The 19,726-nt window shown below is 38.8% G+C and overlaps 1 long non-coding RNA gene across 1 annotated transcript in view; it reads left to right on the top strand.

Annotated features, from left to right (window-relative positions):
- Nucleotides 1-19,726, top strand: part of LOC133258072 (uncharacterized) — a 184,017-nt gene that overhangs the window by 121,715 nt on the left and 42,576 nt on the right. Inside the window, exon 2 of the long non-coding RNA XR_009739793.1 lies at nt 13,642-13,721. This is a non-coding gene — a long non-coding RNA (uncharacterized LOC133258072). The remainder of the gene's footprint in view (nt 1-13,641; nt 13,722-19,726) is intronic.

Raw genomic sequence — 19,726 nt, 5'->3', positions numbered from 1 at the left:
TTGTCCCCTTCTCCTCCCACCTTCAATCATTCCCAGGATCATGGTATTTTCAAATGAGTCAGTTATTCGCATCAGGTGGCCAAAGGATTGGAGTTTCAGCTTCAGCTTCAGTCCTTCCAATGAATATTCACGACTGATCTCCTTCAGAATGGACTGGTTGGATCTCCTTGCAGTGCAAGGGACTCACAAGAGTCTTCTCCAACACCACAGTTCAAAAGCATCAATTCTTCAGTACTCAGCTTTCTTTACGGTGCAACTCTCACATCTATACATGACTACTGGAAAAACCATAGCTTTGACTAGACTGACCTTTGTTGGCAAAGTAATGTCTCTGCTTTTTAATATGTTGTCTAGGTTGGTCATAACTTTTCCTCCAAGGAGCAAGCATCTTTTAATTTCATGGCTGCAGTCACCATCTGCAGTGATTTTGGAGCCCAAGAAAATAAATAGTGCACATGAATAGTATACATAAATAGTGTGCATGAATCGACTGACTCATGGTTCAAAGGCAAAGCCACTTGCAGCCCAGCCTAGACCTGGTGCAGAGTGTTTGGTGCTCTGGCTTCCTCTCAAAGCTTGCAGCCTTACATGTCACCTGGTATGTAGGTTGAAACAGTGTCACCGGGTGTGCAATATACTGCTTTGGGAACCAGGAAAGGTTATCAGGCTTTGTGCTTTCTTCTTTGTGATGGGAGACATATGATACAACAATTTGTCTTTTACTTTGGAGGGGACCTCGTGACACACCTCTAATTTCTGAATCCCCAAGTTTTACTGCTCTGGAAGGCAAAACAAGAGCACCAGTCTCGGCATAACAGACCTAACATGTTGGGGTGTTTCATTTTCTCTGGAATTTGGCTTCTCTAACTCCTAAATCCTGGTCCTGATCTTTTTTTGCTCTTTGCCTGCAGAAGATGAAACATTCTTTTTGAACTACTAAGGAGCTCTGGTGTTTTTCACACTTATCTTTCAGTTGCCTGTTAACCCCTTGCAAATTTTCATTACTTTTTAGGTTATCAATGACATGTGGCCATAGCCCTTTGTCCTTATAGGTAGTGGTTTACCTGTTACTTCTCAAAACCCTGATATTTGCATTGTGTAGTACATTCTTCTCCACTGGCACACTACCACAATGATTGCTTGTTATAGTTTTTTTTTTTTAACTTTTTTTTTTTATACTGGCTACTCTCTAACTGTGGTGCACGGGCTTCTCATTGCAGTGGCTACTATTGTTGTGGAGTATGGGCTCTAGGGTGCATGAGCTCAGTAGATATGGTACACGGGATTAGTTACTCTGTGGCATGAGGGGTTTTACTGGACCAGGAATTGAACCTGTGTCCCTTGCACTGGCAGGCAGATTCTTAACCCCTGGCCCACCAGGGAAGTCGTGAAATACAATTGATTTTTACATATATTCTCTTTATCTAGACCTTGCTAAATTTACTTGCTTATTCTAATAGTTTTTAATATGGATTCTTCTGGGTTTTCTATGATTTATTTCAACTGTCCAGAAATACTTATAAAAATTGACTGTTCAGTTCAGTCACTCAGTTATGTCCAATTCTTTGTGACACCACGGACTGTAGCACGCCAGGCCTCCCGGTCCATTGCCAACTCCTGGAGTTTACTAAACTCATATCCATTGAGTCGGTGATGCCATCCAACCGTCTCATCCTCTGTCGGCCCCTTCTCCTCCTGCCTTCAATCTTTCCTAGCATCAGAGTCTTTTCCAATGAGTCAGTTCTTCTCATCAGGTGGTCTAAGTATTGGAGCTTCAGCTTCAGCATCAGTCCTTCCAGTGAATATTCAGAACTGATTTCCTTTAGGATGGACTGGTTGGATCTCCTTGCAGTCCAAGGGACTCTCAAGAGTCTTCTCCAACACCACAGTTCAAAAGCATCAATTCTTCCACACTCAGCTTTCTTTATAGCCCAACTCTCACATCCATACATGACTACTGGAAAAACCATAACTTTGACCAGATGGACTTTTTTGGGAAAGTAATGTTTCTGCTTTTTAATATGCTTTCTAGGTTGGTCATAACTTTTCTTCCAAGGAGCAAGTGTCTTTTAATTTCATGGCTGCAATCACCATCTGCAGTGATTTTGGAGCCCCAAAAATAAAGTCTGACACTGTTTCCCCTATTTCACCATCTATTTGCCATGAAGTGATGGGATCAGATGCCATGATCTTAGTTTTCTGAATGTCGAGTTTTATGCCAACTTTTTCACTCTTCTCTTTCACTTTCATCAAGAGGCTCTCTAGTTTCTCTTCACTTTCTGCCATAAGGGTGGTGTCATCTGCATATCTGAGGTTATTGATGTTTCTCCCAGCAATCTTAATTCCAGTTTGTGCTTCTTCCAGTCCAGCGTTTCTCATGATGTGCTCTGCATATAAGTTAAATAAGCAGGGTGACAATATACAGCCTTGACGTACTCCTTTTCCTATTTGGAACCAGTCTGTTGTTCCAAGTCCAGTTCTACCTGTTGCTTCCTGACCTGCATACAGATTTCTCAAGAGGCAGATCAGGTGGTCTGGTATTCCCATCTCTTTAAGAATTTTCCAGTTTATTGTGATCCACATAGTCAAAGGCTTTGGTATAGTCAATAAAGCAGAAGTAGATATTTTTCTGGAACTCTCTTGCTTTTTCCATGATCCAGCGGATGTTGGCAATTTGATCTCTGGTTCCTCTGCCTTTTCTAAAACCAGCTCGAACATCAGGAAGTTCACGGTTCACATATTGCTGAAGCCTGGCTTGGAGAATTTTGAGCATTACTTTACTAACGTGTGAGATGAGTGCAATTGTGCAGTAGTTTGAGCATTCTTTGGCATTACCTTTCTTTGGGATTGGAATGAAAACGGACCTTTTCCAGTCCTGTGGCCACTGCTGAGTTTTCCAAATTTGCTGGCATATTGAGTGCAGCACTTTCACAGCATCATCTTTCAGGATTTGGAATAGCTCAACTGGAATTCCATCACCTCTACTAGCTTTGTTCATAGTGATGCTTTCTAAGGCCCACTTGACTTCACATTCCAGGGTGTCTGGCTCTAGGTGAATGATCACACCATCATGATTATCTGGATCATGAAGATCTTTTTTGTGTAGTTCTTCTGTGTATTCTTGCCACCTCTTCTTAATGTCTTCTGCTTCTGTTAGGTCCATCCCATTTCTGTCCTTTATTGTGCCCATCTTTGCATGAAACATTTCTTTGGTATCTCCAATTTTCCTGAAGAAATCTCTAGACTTTTCCATTCTATTATTTTTCTCCATTTCTTTGCTTTTATTGCTGAGGAAGGCTTTCTTATCTCTCCTTGCTATTCTTTGGAACTCTGCATTTAAATGGGTATATATCTTGCCTTTTCTCCTTTGCCTTTAGCTTCTCTTCTATTCACAGCTATTTGTAAGACCTCCTCAGACAACCATTTTGTCTTTTTGCATTTCTTTTCATTGGGTATGGTCTTGATCCCTACCTCCTGTACAATGTCATGAACCTCTGTTCATAGTTCTTCAGGCACTCTGTCTATCAGATCTAATTCCTTGAATCTATTTGTCACTTCCACTATATAATGTAAGGGATTTGATTTAGGTCATACCTGAATGGTCTAGTGGTTTTCCCTACTTTCTTCAATTTAAGCCTGAATTTGAGAATAAAGAGTTCATGATCTGAGCCACAGTCAGCTCATGGTCTTGTTTTTGCTGACTGTATAGAACTTCTCCATCTTTGGCTGCAAAGAATATAATCAATCTGATTTTGGTGTTGACCATCTGGTGATGTCCATGTGTCCAGTCTTCTCTTGTGTTGTTGCAAGAGGATGTTTGCTATGACCAGTGTGTTCTCTTGGCAAAACTCTATTAGCTTTCAGCCTGCTTCATTCTGTACTCCAAGGCCAAATTTGCCTGTTACTCCAGGTGTTTCTTGACTCCCTAATTTTGATTCCAGTCCCCTATAATGTAAAGGACATCTTTTTGGGGTATTAGTTCTAGAAGGTCTTGTAGGTCTTCCTAGAACTATTCAACTTCGGCTTCTTCAGCATTACTGGTCGGGGCATAGACATGGATTACTGTGATATTGAATGGTTTGCCTTGGAACGAACAGAGATGATTCTGTCATTTTTGAGATTGCATCCAAGTACTGCATTTCAAATTCTTTTGTTGACTATGATGGCTACTCCATTTCTTCTAAAGGATTCCTGCCCACAGTAGTAGATATAATGGTCATCTGAGTTAAATTCACCCATTCCAGTCCATTTTAGTTTGCTGATTCCTAAAATGTCTCTTGCTATCTCCTATTTGACCACTTCCAATTTGCCTTGGTTCATCAACTTAACAGTCCAGGTTCCTATGCAATATTGCTCTTTACAGCATCGGACTTCGCTTCCATCACCAGTACATACACAACTGGGTTCATCTCTTCATTCTTTCTGGAGTTATTTCTCCACTGATCTCCAGTAGCATATTGGGCACCAACCGACCTGGCAAGTTCATCTTTCAATGTCCTGTCTTTTGTTCATGAGGTTCTCAAGGCAAGATACTGAAGTAGTTTGCCATTCCCTTCTCTAGTGGACTGTGTTTTGTCAGAACTCTCCACAATGACCCGTCCGTCTTGGGTGGCCCTACACGGCATGGCTCATAGTTTCATTGTTAGACAAGGCTGTGGTCCATGTGATCATATTGGTTAGTTTTCTGTGATTGTGGTTTTTAGTCTGTGTGCCCTCTGATGGAGAAGGGTAAGGGGCTTATGGAAGCTTCCTGATGGGAGAGACTGAGGGGGAAATTGGGTCTTGTTTTGATGAGGCCATGTTCAGTAAATCTTTAATCCAATTTTCTGTTGATGGGTGGGGCTGTGTTCCCTCCCTGTTATTTACCTGGGCCAAACTATGGTGTAGGTAATGAGGATACTGGTGATCTCCTTCAAAAGGTCCCAGGCATGCACTGCTACACTCAGTGCCCCCAGCCCTGCAGCAGGCCACTGCTGACCCATGCCTCTGTTGGAGACTCCTGGACATCGGGCAAGTCTGGGTCAGTCTCTTGTGGGGTCATTGCTCCTTTCTCTTGGGTCCTGGTGCACACAAGGTTCTGTTTGTGCCTTCCCAGAATCTGTTTCCCAGTCCTGTGTAAGTTCTGGCGACTCTATGATGGGGTTAATGGTGACCTCCTCCAAGAGGGCTTATGCCATACCCAGGTCTGCTGCACCCAGAGCCCCTGTCCCTGTGGCAGTCCACTGCTGAGCCGTACCTCCTCAGGAGATACTCAAACACAGTTCTGTCTCAGTCTCTGTGGGGTCTCTGGGTCCTGGTGCACACAAGGTTTGTTTGAGTCCTCTCAGCATCTCTGGCGGCTACGGGGTTTGATTCTAAACGTGATTTAGCCCTTCCTACCGTCTTGCTGGGGCTTCTCCTTAGTTCTTGGAAGTGAGGTATCTCCTCACTGTCACTTGGGTGCTGTGCGGCCGCCACCCCAGAACCTACCATCTTGCTGGGGCTTCTCTGCCCTTGGACGTGGGGTATCTCCTCCGCTCCCATGCTGTGCAACCGCCACGTACCCGCTGGTGTACACAGGGCCATTTTATAAGTGTCAATACATTTCAAAGGATTGAAATTGTACATAGTTTGTTCTCTGGTCACAGTGAAATTAATCTGGAAATTGATAAAAAATTTCTTAAGTGGCTGGAAGTTGAGGAATCTACTTACTGGTAACAAAGATCAATTAAGAAGTCAAGATGAAAATTAGAGAATATTTTGAAGTGAATGTTAGTAAAATTAAGATGTATTAAAACATGTGGTACAAAGCCAAAGAGGCAAATTTATAGCCCCGATTGCATACATTAGAAAGAAGGATGTTGTGTGCTGGTCTTAGCCTATCAGTAACCAATGTTATGCTTGGACCAGCTCTTGCGGTTTTTGTTATAACTGCACAGTGCCTGCCAGCAATAACCATCAGAAACTTTGTGAAAATAAAAGTTTATTACTTACAAGACATAGAAACTACACAGCATATCAGGGTACACAGAGTGAGGTCATTTACAGAGACCACAGGGGCCTGTGGTTCTGCTTTTATCAGAGTTGAGGATGGGGGCTTCAGGTTTCCTGCACTCACTCATTTTTATTTATTTATTTTGCCGTGTATGGTCTTCACTGAGGCATGCGGGATCTAGTTCCCTGAGCAGGGATTGAACCGGGGCTCCCTGCATTGGGAGCTAAGAGTCTTAGCCATTGGACCACCAGGGAAGTCTCTCATGGGCTTATTCTTTATTGGTGAATTTAAAACATAAGAGGCAAAATTTTACGAGCTGGAAGAGAAAAAAATCAAGTAGCCCAAGTGGTCAGTTACAGAAATCAACTAGATCTCTAGCGCAAAGAAGCCTCAGTGTGGGAAGACATCTTGGCTCTGAGTCTGAGTCTGGCAATGTGTTCATTGGAGATAGCAGTCTTTGAAAGGAATGCCTTTTTGAGATAGATGCCTCTGCAACCAAAGCTTAAGTCGGGCACTTGCATTACAAAAAGCAAACAAGCAAAAACCACAGTGATCAGGGCTTACACTACAAAAGGCCAAAGTCAGTGATCTAAATATCAATCTCAACAATTAGAAACAGAAAGCTTAATCTAATAGAACAGAAGAAAAGAAATTGTAAATACAACAGTATTTCTATTGTTTTAGTGGTTGCTACATAGATTACACGTATATCCTTGATATAGTACATCTACTGTAAAGTAATATTTTTCTCACTTCCTGGACTTTGTCAGGACCATGTATCTCTACCCCTTCTTAAACTCCAAGAAATCATGTCATTGTTTTATGCAATGAATAATCATTTGGATTTATATATTTATTCTTTCTGTTATTATTGATTCCTCTCTCAATTTCCATGCTTTTATCCAGGATATTTTTTTCTTCTGCCTGAAGAATTCATTTTGGTAGATTTTTATCTTTATTTTATTTCCTTTTTGAACATTGTTTTCTTTAGATGTAGAATTTTAGGTTAGCAGTTACTTTTCATCCCTTCAAATAAACCATTCTATTGTCTTATAGATGGTTTTCATTGTTTCTATTGAAAGTCAGCCCTATTCTTTGATGGTACTGAATCTTTTTTCTGTAGCAACTTAAACCTTATTCATCTTTGTCTTTTAGCAGTATTACTATGACTTTTAGCTTCCCAGGTGGCCCAGTGGTGAAGAATTTTCCTGCTAATGCAGGAGACACAGAAGACATGGGTTCAATCCCTGGGTTGGGAAGATCCTCTGGAGGAGGAAATGACAACCCATTCCAGTATTCTTACCTGGAAAATGCCACGGACAGAGGAGCCTGGTGGGTTACAGTCCATGGGGTCGCAAAGAGTTGGATGGTTCCAGTTCCAGAGCAACTGAGCATGACGAATGATGATATGACTTTCATTGAGCCTGCTTGGGTTTCATAGATCTTCTTGATGTTGTAGATTAATGTCATGGTTGTTTTTGTAATATCCTCAGGCAATATTATGTAAAATACTCATTTTGTCTCAATGTATCCTCTCCTAGGTCTTCAATAACTTGTCTGCTAAATCTTTTATACAGCTTTATTTTCCATCATTTCCCCCCTCTGTTTTTTAGTCAACTGACCTAACTTTCCATTCTATTACTCTTTTCTCCTATTTGATATGTCTATAAATTTCTTAATTTTACTAAGTTTTTTCATTCTAGAATTTTTAATTAATTTCAGTTTCTGATCAACTTGTCCATCTTCTCCTCTATTTTCTGAAAATGTTGGTCACCATCATTTTAACATCCTTGCATGAGAACTCCAAGGTCTGCATCATCTTGAGTCTGTTTCTTTCTTTTTAAAATATTTTTTTCATGATTTTTGAGCATTTAAATCTCTCGGCATGCCTAAGAATTTAAAAAAAAAAAACAAAAAAAACAACCAGATGTTGTGTATGAAAAATTATAGAGATAATTTGTGCAGTTCTGCTTCCTGTTATTTTTGTCCAGAGAGGAGCAAGAATAGATCACCTTTACCGAGGCTTGGGTTGAGGTGGATCAATACAAAAGAGTCCATAATGCAGTACTTAGATGCAGTCTCAAAAACGACAGAATGATCTCTGTTCGTTTCCAAGGCAAGCCATTCAATATCACATTAATCCAAGTCTATGCCCCAACCAGTAATGCTGAAGAAGCTGAAGTTGAATGGTTCTAAGAAAACCTACAAGACCTTTTAGAACTAACACCCCAAAAAGATGTCCTTTTCTTTATAGGGGACTGGAATGCAAAAGTAGGAAGTCAAGAAACACCTGGAGTAACAGGCAAATTTGGCCTTGGAATACGGAATGAAGCAGGGCAAAGACTAATAGAGTTTTGCCAAGAAAATGCACTGGTCATAGCAAACAACCTCTTCCAACAACATAAGAGAAGACTCTACACATGGACATCACCAGATGGTCAACACCGAAATCAGATTGATTATGTTCTTTGCAGCCAAAGATGGAGAAGCTCTATACAGTCAACAAAAACAAGACCGGGAGCTGACTGTGGCTCAGATCATGAACTCCTTATTACCAAATTCAGACTTAAATTGAAGAAAGTAGGGAAAACCACTAGACCATTCAGGTATGACCTAAATCAAATCCCTTATGGTTATACAGTGGAAGTGAGAAACAGATTTAAGGGCCTAGATCTGATAGATAGAGTGCCTGATGAACTATGGGTGGAGGTTCATGACATTGTACAGGAGACAGGGATCAAGACCATCCCCATGGAAAATAAATGCAAAAAAGCAAAATGGCTGTCTAGGGAGGCCTTACAAATAGCTGTGAAAAGAAGAGAAGCGAAAAGCAAAGGAGAAAAGGAAAGATATAAGCATCTGAATGCAGAGCTCCAAAGAATAGCAAGAAGAGATAAGAAAACCTTCCTCAGTGATCAATGCAAAGAAATAGAGGAAAACAACAGAATGGGAAAGACTAGAGATGTCTTCAAGAAAATTAGAGATACCAAGGGAACATTTCATGCAAAGATGGGCTTGATAAAGGACAGAAATGGTATGGATCTAACAGAAGCAGAAGATATTAAGAAGAGGTGGCAAGAATACACAGAAGAACTGTACAAAAAAGATCTTCACGACCCAGATAATCATGATGGTGTGATCACTCACCTAGAGCCAGACATCCTGGAATGATCCTGGAATGTGAAGTCAAGTGGGCCTTAGAAAGCATCACTACGAACAAAGCTAGTGGAGGTGATGGAATTCCAGTTGAGCTATTCCAAATCCTGAAAGATGATGCTGTGAAAGTGCTGCACTCAATATGCCACAAATTTGGAAAACTCAGCAGTGGCCTCAGGACTGGAAAAGGTCCGTTTTCATTCCAATCCCAAAGAAAGGCAATGCCAAAGAATACTCAAACTACTGCACAATTGCACTCATCTCACATGCTAGTAAAGTAATGCTCAAAATTCTCCAAGCCAGGCTTCAGCAATACGTGAATCGTGAACCTCCTGATGTTCAAGCTGGTTTTAGAAAAGGCAGAAGAACCAGAGATCAAATTGCAGACATCCACTGGATCATTGAAAAAGCAAGAGAGTTCCAGAAAAACATCTATTTCTGCTTTATTGACTATGCCAAAGCCTTTGACTGTGTGGATCACAATAAACTGTGGAAAATTCTGAAAGACATGGGAATACCAGACCACCTGACCTGCCTCTTGAGAAACCTATATGTAGGTCAGGAAGCAACAGTTAGAACTGGACATGGAACAACAGACTGGTTCCAAATAGGAAAAGGAGGACGTCAAGACTGTATATTGTCACCCTGCTTATTTAACTTATATGCAGAGTACATCATGAGAAACGCTGCACTGGAAGAAGCACAAGCTGGAATCAAGATTGCTGGGAGAAATATCAATAACCTCAGATATGCAGATGACACCACCCTTATGGCAGAAAGTGAAGAGGAACTAAAGAGCCTCTTGATGAAAGTGAAAGTGGAGAGTGAAAAAATTGGCTTAAAGCTCAACATTCAGAAAACGAAGATCATGGTATCTGGTCCCATCACTTCATGGGAAATAGATGGTGAAATAGGGGAAACAGTGTCAGACTTTATTTTTTTGGCTCCAAAATCACTGCAGATGGTGACTGCAGCCATGAAATTAAAAGACGCTTACTCCTTGGAAGGAAAATTATGACCAACCTAGATAGCATATTCAAAAACAGAGACATTAATTTGCCAACAAAGGTCCATCTAGTCAAGGCTCTGGTTTTTCCTGTGGTCATGTATGGATGTGAGAGTTGGACTGTGAAGAAGGCTGAGCACCGAAGAATTGATGCTTTTGAACTGTGGTGTTGGAGAAGACTCTTGAGAGTCCCTTGGACTGCAAGGAGATCCAACCAGTCCATTTTGAAGGAGATCAGCCCTGGGATTTCTTTGGAAGGAATGATGCTGAAGCTGAAACTCCAGTACTTTTGCCACCTCATGCTTAGAGTTGACTCATTGGAAAAGACTCTGATGATGTGAGGGATTGGGGGCAGGAGGAGAAGGGGATGACAGAGCATGAGATGGCTGGATGGCATCACTGACTTGATGGACGTGAGTCTGAGTGCACTCCGGGAGTTGGTGATGGACAGGGAGGCCTGGCGTGCTTGGATTCATGGGGTCGCAAAGAGTCGGACACGACTGAGTGACTGAACTGAATGCTGGATTTTTATGTGAATTTTACCGTTAATCCTAAAGTCTGCTCATTTCAAACTTTTTTCTGGGCGTCTGGGTTGTTTATCCAGGGCCATTTTCTTTAAGAACCTCTAAGATTTAATTTTTGCCTCCCCAGTCTCATTAGACTGTTCAAAACTCAACTCAGATTCTCAGCATTTTGGTGACAGTTTTCTATTTTGCTTCTCAGCCTCTCAATCCTGCCTTTCTTATAGCCTAACAAATATCTCAAAGGGAAAGGCACCACAGTGTACTTCGCTTCTCTCCAATATCTTGAATACTCAAATTATTGTATCTTTAAAAGTATCCATTTTTTAATTCTAAGTTTCCCTATTGTTTCATATTAACTCTGTAAAATACTGCTCTTCAACAAGCCATGCGGCTAATGTCAGGTGCACAAATTCCAGAGGCTTTTTCAATGAGAAGATTGTACTAGGTTTATTGATGTATTCCTAATATCTTCTTCAATACTTGATACATGGAAGTGCTTAGAGATTTTTTCAATGAATGAAAATGCATGAGAGAAGTGTAAAATAGACACATCCTTGGGATTTTTTGATCTGATGAAATAGCTAAGACTTAGTCAAAAGGTCTCTAATGCTTTAACTAGAGCATTAGATTTAATTGTTAATTAGCTTAATTAATAAATTAGATTTAATTGTTGATTTAATTCTAACATATCTAATAGAGTTTTTCTTTATAACTTGAATTCTCTTTTATCTTTTCCACCCCCTGTAAAACATTTGGAACCCATCCTTCAATTTATCTCTTAGTCTTATACTGTCTTAATAATTGCTTGATGTTATAATCTGGAAGATATATTTGTCTTCTTAGCATAAGGTAAACTCTAGAAAACAGGCTGTGTTATATTTCTGCTACATTCTTCAAGGTACCTCAAGCAATGCTGAATACATTTGTGGCATATGATAATTTCTTCTTTACAATATAAAGTAATCAAAGTTAAAATGCTGTATTCTAAGCTCCAGGGATTCAAATGACATGTATTGCAATGTATATTTTTTAAATTAAAAAAATCTTGGATGTGTATATTTTTGATACATAGTGGTTTTTAATAGGCTGCTTTCAGAGCCCTGTGTTTATGAACAAGCACCCCAACACTCCATCGGTGTCATTCCTAGTGGCCACGATGGCCTGATAAGAGGAGGACAGAATGATTGTGGTTAAAAAATAATGAGCTCTGTTTATTGTATGCTTAGTATATGACACGGAGAAGGCAATGGCACCCCACTCCAATACTCTTGCCTGGAAAATCCATGGACGGAAGAGCCTGGTAGGCTGCAGTCTATGGGGTCGCTAAGAGTCAGACACGACCGGGCGACTTCACTTTCATTTTTTACTTTCATGCACTGGAGAAGGAAATGGCAACCCACTCCAGTGTTCTTGCCTGGAAAATCCCAGGGACAGGGAAGCCTGGGAGGCTGCCATCCATGGGGTAGCACAGAGTCGGACACGACTGAAGCGACTTAGCAGCAATATATGACAGATATCATGGTTATTATTTTAATTAATTGCTTCATTTAATCTTCATAATAACCCAATTCAAAGATACAATTGTTATCCCAATTTTTAGAGGAAACTGAGGCAGGAAAAGGTTAAGTCACTTTCCTAAGGTTATAAAGCTAGTGAGTGGAGGAACTAGGATAGTGATGTGGTAGCATGTGGCCTAAGAAAAACATGTTACACTGTTCTACTCTCCGCTTCAGACTCTCTGGTCGCTGCTCTGATAATGAGAGAGAAGCAGGGAGATATGTATGATTCAGTTTATTGTCTCATTGCCCTCAGTATAGAAGCACTGAGAAGAAGGGAAGAAATTCTTATTTGGAAGTTCTTTCACCCTAGGCATATATACTTGTCTGTAGTAAAAGACGTTTTACAGTAAACAGAACTTGGTTCAAAAATGTGTTTCTTTAATTTTCTGGGTTCTCTTGTTTCTTCATTTTTCACTGGAAAATTTTACTGTACTCAAGAAGTATAAGGGGACGTGTATGCATATGGCTGATTCATGCTGATGTATGGCAGAAACCAACAAAATATTATAAAGCAATTATCTTTCAATTAAAAATAAGTAATTAAAAAATATGTACAAAATATTGAAAGTGTCAGAGAAGAACCCTAAAAGTATTTAATGGGATGAAAATGTTGTTCTGTAAGGACAGAATGAAACATTAGGCTTCTTGAGTTGGGAAGAATAAATGCTAAATGAATGTCCTCAAAGTCTATAAAATCACGGAAGTTATTTTTTGGATGGAAAAAGGATAAAATATATGAAGAATAATGTTTGTAATATATGAACTGTTTAGAAGGGGGAAAAATAGCAGGTTTCATCTAGAAGAACTGAGAACCAGTTAGCCAGATGCAAGTGACAGAGAAGTTCATTTTCCCAGAAATTCAAAATTGGAAAAATGAAGATTGTGATGGTTTCTCTTTTTATTGGACTAATTATGAGAAAAGAGGAAAGAGAGAGTGAGGGACGTCTCTGTTTCAGATTGAAAGAGATTAGTAATGTCCTGCCAATAACCAGAAATTTAACAGATAAATTTGTTGGGCATAAAATTTGGGTATTGCAACTAGAAAGCTTGTGTGTGTGTGTGTGTGTGTGTGTGCACGCACACGCACTCCAAACAGGGTGATGCATAGCTTCATGATATTTCTGGTTATAAAGTCTAGGCACTTTAGGAGCATGGATTATAAGAGAAAATTCAGCGTTGGTCTGCTTAAGTTGAGATAACACTGCCCTTTAAATCAACCGATGGTCAACAGCAGATTAAAACAGTGAAGAGAAGCAGAAGACCATACTGAGGAGTTGTTAAGTCTTTTAAGCTTGCTTTATTCCATCTCTGAACATTAGTGTAAATTTCACAAATGATTGTATGTCAAAAGGAAGCTTTGGAATTTCACTTCAATGAAATTTACTGACAGACATTCAACATAACTTTTGTAATTTTTCACAGAGTGCTGCAAGAGACAAGTTCAAGCACTTCAGAACAATGGAGAAGGACGAAGGGAGCAAGACTCTCCCTTGTATTCTCAGGTATGTAGGGTTTCTAGACTCATGAGTATTCTGCTTGCCCCTTTATAGGTGAATTTAGGTTTTAATCGCCTGTAGTCCAACTAATGAACACAGTAATCTGGGCTGAACACAGTGGAAATTCACGTCTTGATTTTCAATACAGCCTAAGGTAGTAGCTATTTTAGAATCAGCATCTTCACCATGAATTCCAATTAAGGAAAGCTAGGTAAATGTTGGTCTCTACCACTCTGGCTTCCCAATTTTGTGATGTGCAGGAAGTCCAGGATGCTTTCAAGTTATTTAACAAATTTTCAAATATTCTCCAAAAGCATTGGAGTTGTTTCTCCTAAGATTCATTGAGAAACTGATGAAGGAATATGTTTGTATTCTCTTCCTAACTGGTTTCTTAAAGGTGGATATTTGACCACCATCATAATTATAATTATCTGTTATATTACTGTGTTAAGCACTTTATACACTTATATCTTTTAATACTTTCAATAATAAAATAGGTAACTAATGAGTACCTATTGTATGGCACAAGGAACTCTACTCGATGCTCTCTGTTAATCTAAATGGGAATAATTTCCAAAAAAGAGGAGATATATGTATATGTATATGTATAGCTGACTCACTTTGCTGTACAGTAGAAGCTAACACAACATTGCCAAGCAACTATACCCCAATAAAAGTTAATGAAAAAATACTTTCAACAGTCCTGTGAGGTAGGTATTTTTGTGTCCCTGTTAGAGCTGTGCATACTTATGTCTGGGAGATTTAAGAAACTTACACCAAGTCAGAGTTGGGATTCGAATTAAATTCAAAATCTCTGTTTTCAGTCCCTATACTGTAGTGATTTTTGTCTTCTATTCTCTTCTCATAAAATAAACACTGGTTAAAAAAAGAAAAATAGAATATTCCATTAGATACGAAAGTGAAAGTTGCTCAGTCGTGTCTGACGCTTTGCGACCCCATGGACTGTATAGTCCATGGAATTCTCCAGGCCAGAATACTGGAGTGGATAGCCTTTCCCTTCTCCAGGGGATCTTCCAACCCAGGGATTGAACGCAAGTCTCCCACATTACAGGCATATTCTTTACCAGCTGAGATATAAGTATATATTTATACTTGAAATATTATCTTACTGCCTGCATACACATACCACACGCAATACACATGCAAACACAATAAGTATCATGGCAGTGCTGCTGTTGTTGTTGTTCAGTCGCTCATTTATATCCAATTTTTTGTGACCCTGTAGACTGCAGCATGCCAGACTTCCCTGTCCTTCACCGTCTCCTGGAGCTTGCTCAAACTCATGTCCATTGAGTGGGTGATGCCATCCAACCATCTTGTCCTCTGTCATCCCCTTCTCCTCCTGCCTTTTGTCTTTCCCAGCATCAGGGTCTTTTCCAATAAGTCAGCTCTTCACACAGGCAGTATAAAATATTATTTTTCTGGGCATTTGAATGATTATTAAAACTGGCTTTTGAATATGTTTATAAGGCAAGATTTATAAGTTTCAGAGATGAAAATTTTTAGATCTTCATTTATTACCCATGGACTTTCGGGCTTGGTGAAAATATACACTACAGAAAATTTCTGCAAGTCCAGCAGAAATCAGCTTTGTGGGGATAGATTGGGTAGAAAAATTAATGGAGAGTATAAAGCCACTGCAGACTCCTTGGATTACTAGCGGATTCGAAAATGAACAGGTATTTGCATGAACAGTAGTTTGACTGCTTATTATATTTTGCCCTCTTCCCTGGTCACATTACATGATGTAACCCAATGAATCAGAAATTGGATCTCTATGGGGAAATGTGGGTGACCACAATTCCTTGCTAGTCACTACTTCTCCCAATGAGCTATTCCAACATTCCTTGGAATCATTCTGGAAATCAACCAGAATGTAATATTTGTTAAGGAAGTTTGCTAAAATGCTTGCAAATAGAGCATACAGTGCTGATCCGAGTCCTGTTTCAGGGACTTCCACTCCTGACATCCAAGTAACCTTCTGAATTGGAGTCTTTTGTCTTAGAGTTCTGCTTCTTGTCCTCCCTTCAGAAACTACCGTTATCTCCAAGATCTTAGTGTTTTTTCTCAGGGGCACCAGTATCTTAAAATCTACTGTCTGTAAGCCTCTAAGACCTGGTCTTTATCCACTTTGTCTGGTTTATGCATGCCTGCATTTATGAAACAGAGCTGATCCAGTTGGTGGGATTTGCTCATGAATGAGGGATGGAACTGATATGTCTACCTCTCGCTACTCTTACAATGCGTGGTAGTTTAAAACATTTTGGTTTTATTAGATAAAACTTACCGCATCAGCTATAACTTCTAGTACAGTGTTAAAAAGGAATGATGAAGATTTCTTTCTATTTCTAGTTTAATGGGAGTTTTCTTTTTCTTTTTTTTAAATCACAAATGAGTGTTAGATTTTGTCAAATGCTTTTTTGTGTGCATCTAATGATATGTTCCTGTTATTTGACTTAAATTAATTGATTTTCAAAATGTTGAACCAACCTTATGTATCTGAAACAGTTTCCAGTTAATGTGGTGTTCTTTTTATGCATTTGATTTGATTTTGCTAATGTTTTGTTGAGGGTTTTTGTAGCTAATTCATGAGAGTTAATGATCTGTAGTTTTCTTTTCTTATAATGTCTTTGTCTGGTTTTGGTATTCACATAATTCTGGAATCACAGAATGAGTTAGAAAGGATTTCTTCTGCTTCTGTTCTCTGAAAGAGATTGTAGATAATTGATATAATTTCTCTTTTTATGTATTTGGTAGAATTCACTAGTGAACCCATCTCATTCTGGTGCTTTCTGTTTTGGAAAGTTGTTAATTACTAATTCAATTTATTTCACAGATACTGGCCTATTCATAGTATTTATTTCTTTTTTTGTGAGTCTGAGAGACTTGTGTCTTTCAAGGAACTTGTCCGTTTCATCTAGGTTATCAAATTTGTGGGCATAGTTGTTCTTCACTGTATTCCTTTATTATTATTTTAACATGTATGGAATCTGCATTGATTTCCCTCTTTAATTTTGGATATTAATCTTTTTCTTTCCCCCTCTCTCTCTTTTTTTGGGTCTTAGTTAACCTGACTAGTGGCTGATCAATTTTATTGATTTCCCCCCCCCCCCCAAAACCAATGTTTGATATTGTAGATGTTCTCTACTGATTTCTTTTTAAAAATTTATTGATTCTGTTCTACTTTTTGTTGTTTATGTTCTTCTGCTTATTTGAATTTAATCTGCTCTTCTTTTTCCAGTTTCTTTAAGTAAAAACTTAGAATATTGATTTTATACCTTTCTTCATTTCTAATCTAGGAATTCAGTGCTGTAACTTCCCACTGAGCATTGCTTTTGCTGCAAACTACAAATTTTGAAAAGCTGTACTTTCATTTTCATTTAGTTAAAAATAGTTTAAATGTTTCTAATGATTTCTTCCTTGACCCATATGTTATTTAAAAGTATATTGTTGCTGTTTTCTACCCATCTTTCTGTTATTGATTTCTAACTTAATACCGTTGTGGTCTGTGAGTATGTAGTATATGATTTCTATTCTTTTAAATTTGTTTAATTGTGAATTATGGCCCAGAATGTAGTCCATCTAGGTGAATGTCCCATGTGAACTTGAGAAGAATGTGTTTTATGCTTTTGTTCAATGAAGTAATCTATAGATGTTAATCACATCCATCCGGCTATGTCTTTACTCATTTCCTGCCTGCTGGATCTGTCCACTTCTGATAGAGAGGTGTTGAAGTCTCTGTTTATCATAGTGGATTCATCTATTTCTCCTTGCAGTTCTCTCCGGTTTTGCCTCATGTAGTTTTCTGCTCATCCATGTTAAAGATTGTTATGTCTTCTTAGAGAATTGATTCTTTTATCATTATATCTTTCTTTAGCCCTGATAACTTGCCTTGCTTTGTAGTCTTCTCTGACACTTATTTTAATAACCTGTTTCATCATGCCTAAAAATGGAAAGCTATTGCCTCTAGGAGTTATTGTGAGATTTACTGGACTAATGAAATTAGAGCACTTAAAACAGTGACTAATGTGTTATAAACATGCAAAAGTGCTCCCCATTATCATCAATAAAGTGCCTATTACAATGTGGGTACTCAAGGATAGCTATTACTTTATATTTTAGCTCACAGAAATGTTTTCATAAAATCCTTATTCATTGATTTCTCAAGTGAGTTATGTCAGTGATGTAGGCAAAGATCATAGAGAAGGAAGGATCCAATTCTGTACAGACTTTGAAGTTATAACTGATTTATTGTGAGAGGAGCCACGGATGTCTCCAAGCTTTTAAACATTGAGTACGATATTGCATTTTCTGAGATGAAGAACTCAAAGCAGATGGGGTTTTTCAGAGGAAAAAAAAGTTATGTTTTTATTATTTAAATTTCAGAGGACTATTTGAAATCCATTAACTAGTAAAATTGGAGAAGGAAATGGCAACCCACTCCAGCCTTATTGCCTGAAGAACCCTATGGCCAGAGGAGCCTGGCAGGCTGCAGTCCATGGGGTCACAAACAGTCAGATATGACTGAGGGACTAACACTTCTATGACTAGTAAATTGGATACAATAAAGTTGAGCATGTAATTGACTATTTCAATCAGGATACTTTGAGAGTGACAGGACTATTAACTGGTAGGAATCTAAGACAGTAAAATAAATTTGAACTTTCCCTGGTGAGTGGTCATCTTAGATATGAAAATCTAGAATTTAATGGGAGGAGTAAGCCCAGAGATATGTGTGGACGTAAACAGGGTGTCAGTTCAGTTCAGTCGCTCAGTCATGTCCATGACCCCATGAATCGCAGCACGCCAGGCCTCCCTGTCCATCACCAACTCCCGGAGTTCACTCAGACTCACGTCCATCAAGTCAGTGATGCCATCCAGCCATCTCATCCTCTGTTGTCCCCTTCTCCTCCTGCCCCCAATCCCTCCCAGCATCAGAGTCTTTTCCAGTGAGTCAACTCTTCGCATGAGGTGGCCAAAGTACTGGAGTTTCAGCTTCAGCATCATTCCCTCCAAAGAAATGCCAGGGCTGATCTCCTTCAGAATGGACTGGTTGGATCTCCTTGTAATCCAAGGGACTCTCACATAGCAAGTGTTAAACAGTAAGACCAATGAAATCACACCAGTGAGTAGGTAGTGAGAATATATAAAACTGACAAGAGGTATGAAGATCAGGAACTGAACTCTGTCTGGTTGACAATATGTTTATAACAGAAATAAGGACTATTGTGAAAGAGATCTGAGACATATAATACCATGTTATATAAGATAGCAATGGTGAAATTAAATCTAGAGTAAAAATCTGTCCTTTTGCTTAGGTTACTTACATTGCTATAGGTGAGAAAAAAGAACACTTTTGGTAAAAACACTAACTTTTTTTAGTTGATTTAAAGTTTTTAAAATCAAAGTACATATTTGGTTAAAAAAATGTAGAATACTACTATATATTAACACAATACAAACCGGAATCCTCCTTCAGTACTACTTTATATGACTTAGGCTTCCTCTGAAAGAGCAATTATTTTGAACTTTTTCTCTGACTTTTACTTTATATTTCTAAATATTAGGTATTATGTGAGTATAATAGCACTAAACCTCAAAGGAATGTTGAGAAGATTAAATACAGTAATATATGTAAACTGCAAGGACTCAATATGTTAGCTGTTACTTTTTATTTTTAATTTACAGTTATGGAAGAAAAGGCTAAGTAAAATGGTTACACTACTTAATTTCTATTGATACTAGAGAAAAATGTTCTTGACACATATTTGCCATCAAGACAAAAACTTTCACATCATAAAGATATGATTGCTTGGCAAATGGACTGAATAATGGCCTATTTCTCAATAGGATCTTAATAATGGTTAAATCACAATAGCGGTTGAAGAAGATGTTATGAGGCTGCTTTGAAAAGTTAACCCTAATTTGTTAGGTTTAGCAAAATGAAGAGTTTGAAAACTCCACTGTTCTTACCAAAGGAAATAAATGGA

This window comes from Bos javanicus, chromosome 12 (genome assembly GCF_032452875.1).
Source record: "Bos javanicus breed banteng chromosome 12, ARS-OSU_banteng_1.0, whole genome shotgun sequence".
In the NCBI taxonomy this organism is placed as follows: Eukaryota; Metazoa; Chordata; class Mammalia; order Artiodactyla; family Bovidae; genus Bos; species Bos javanicus.
The sequence above is the reverse complement of the archived record's forward strand: the minus strand, read 5'-3'. Positions and strand labels throughout refer to the sequence as shown.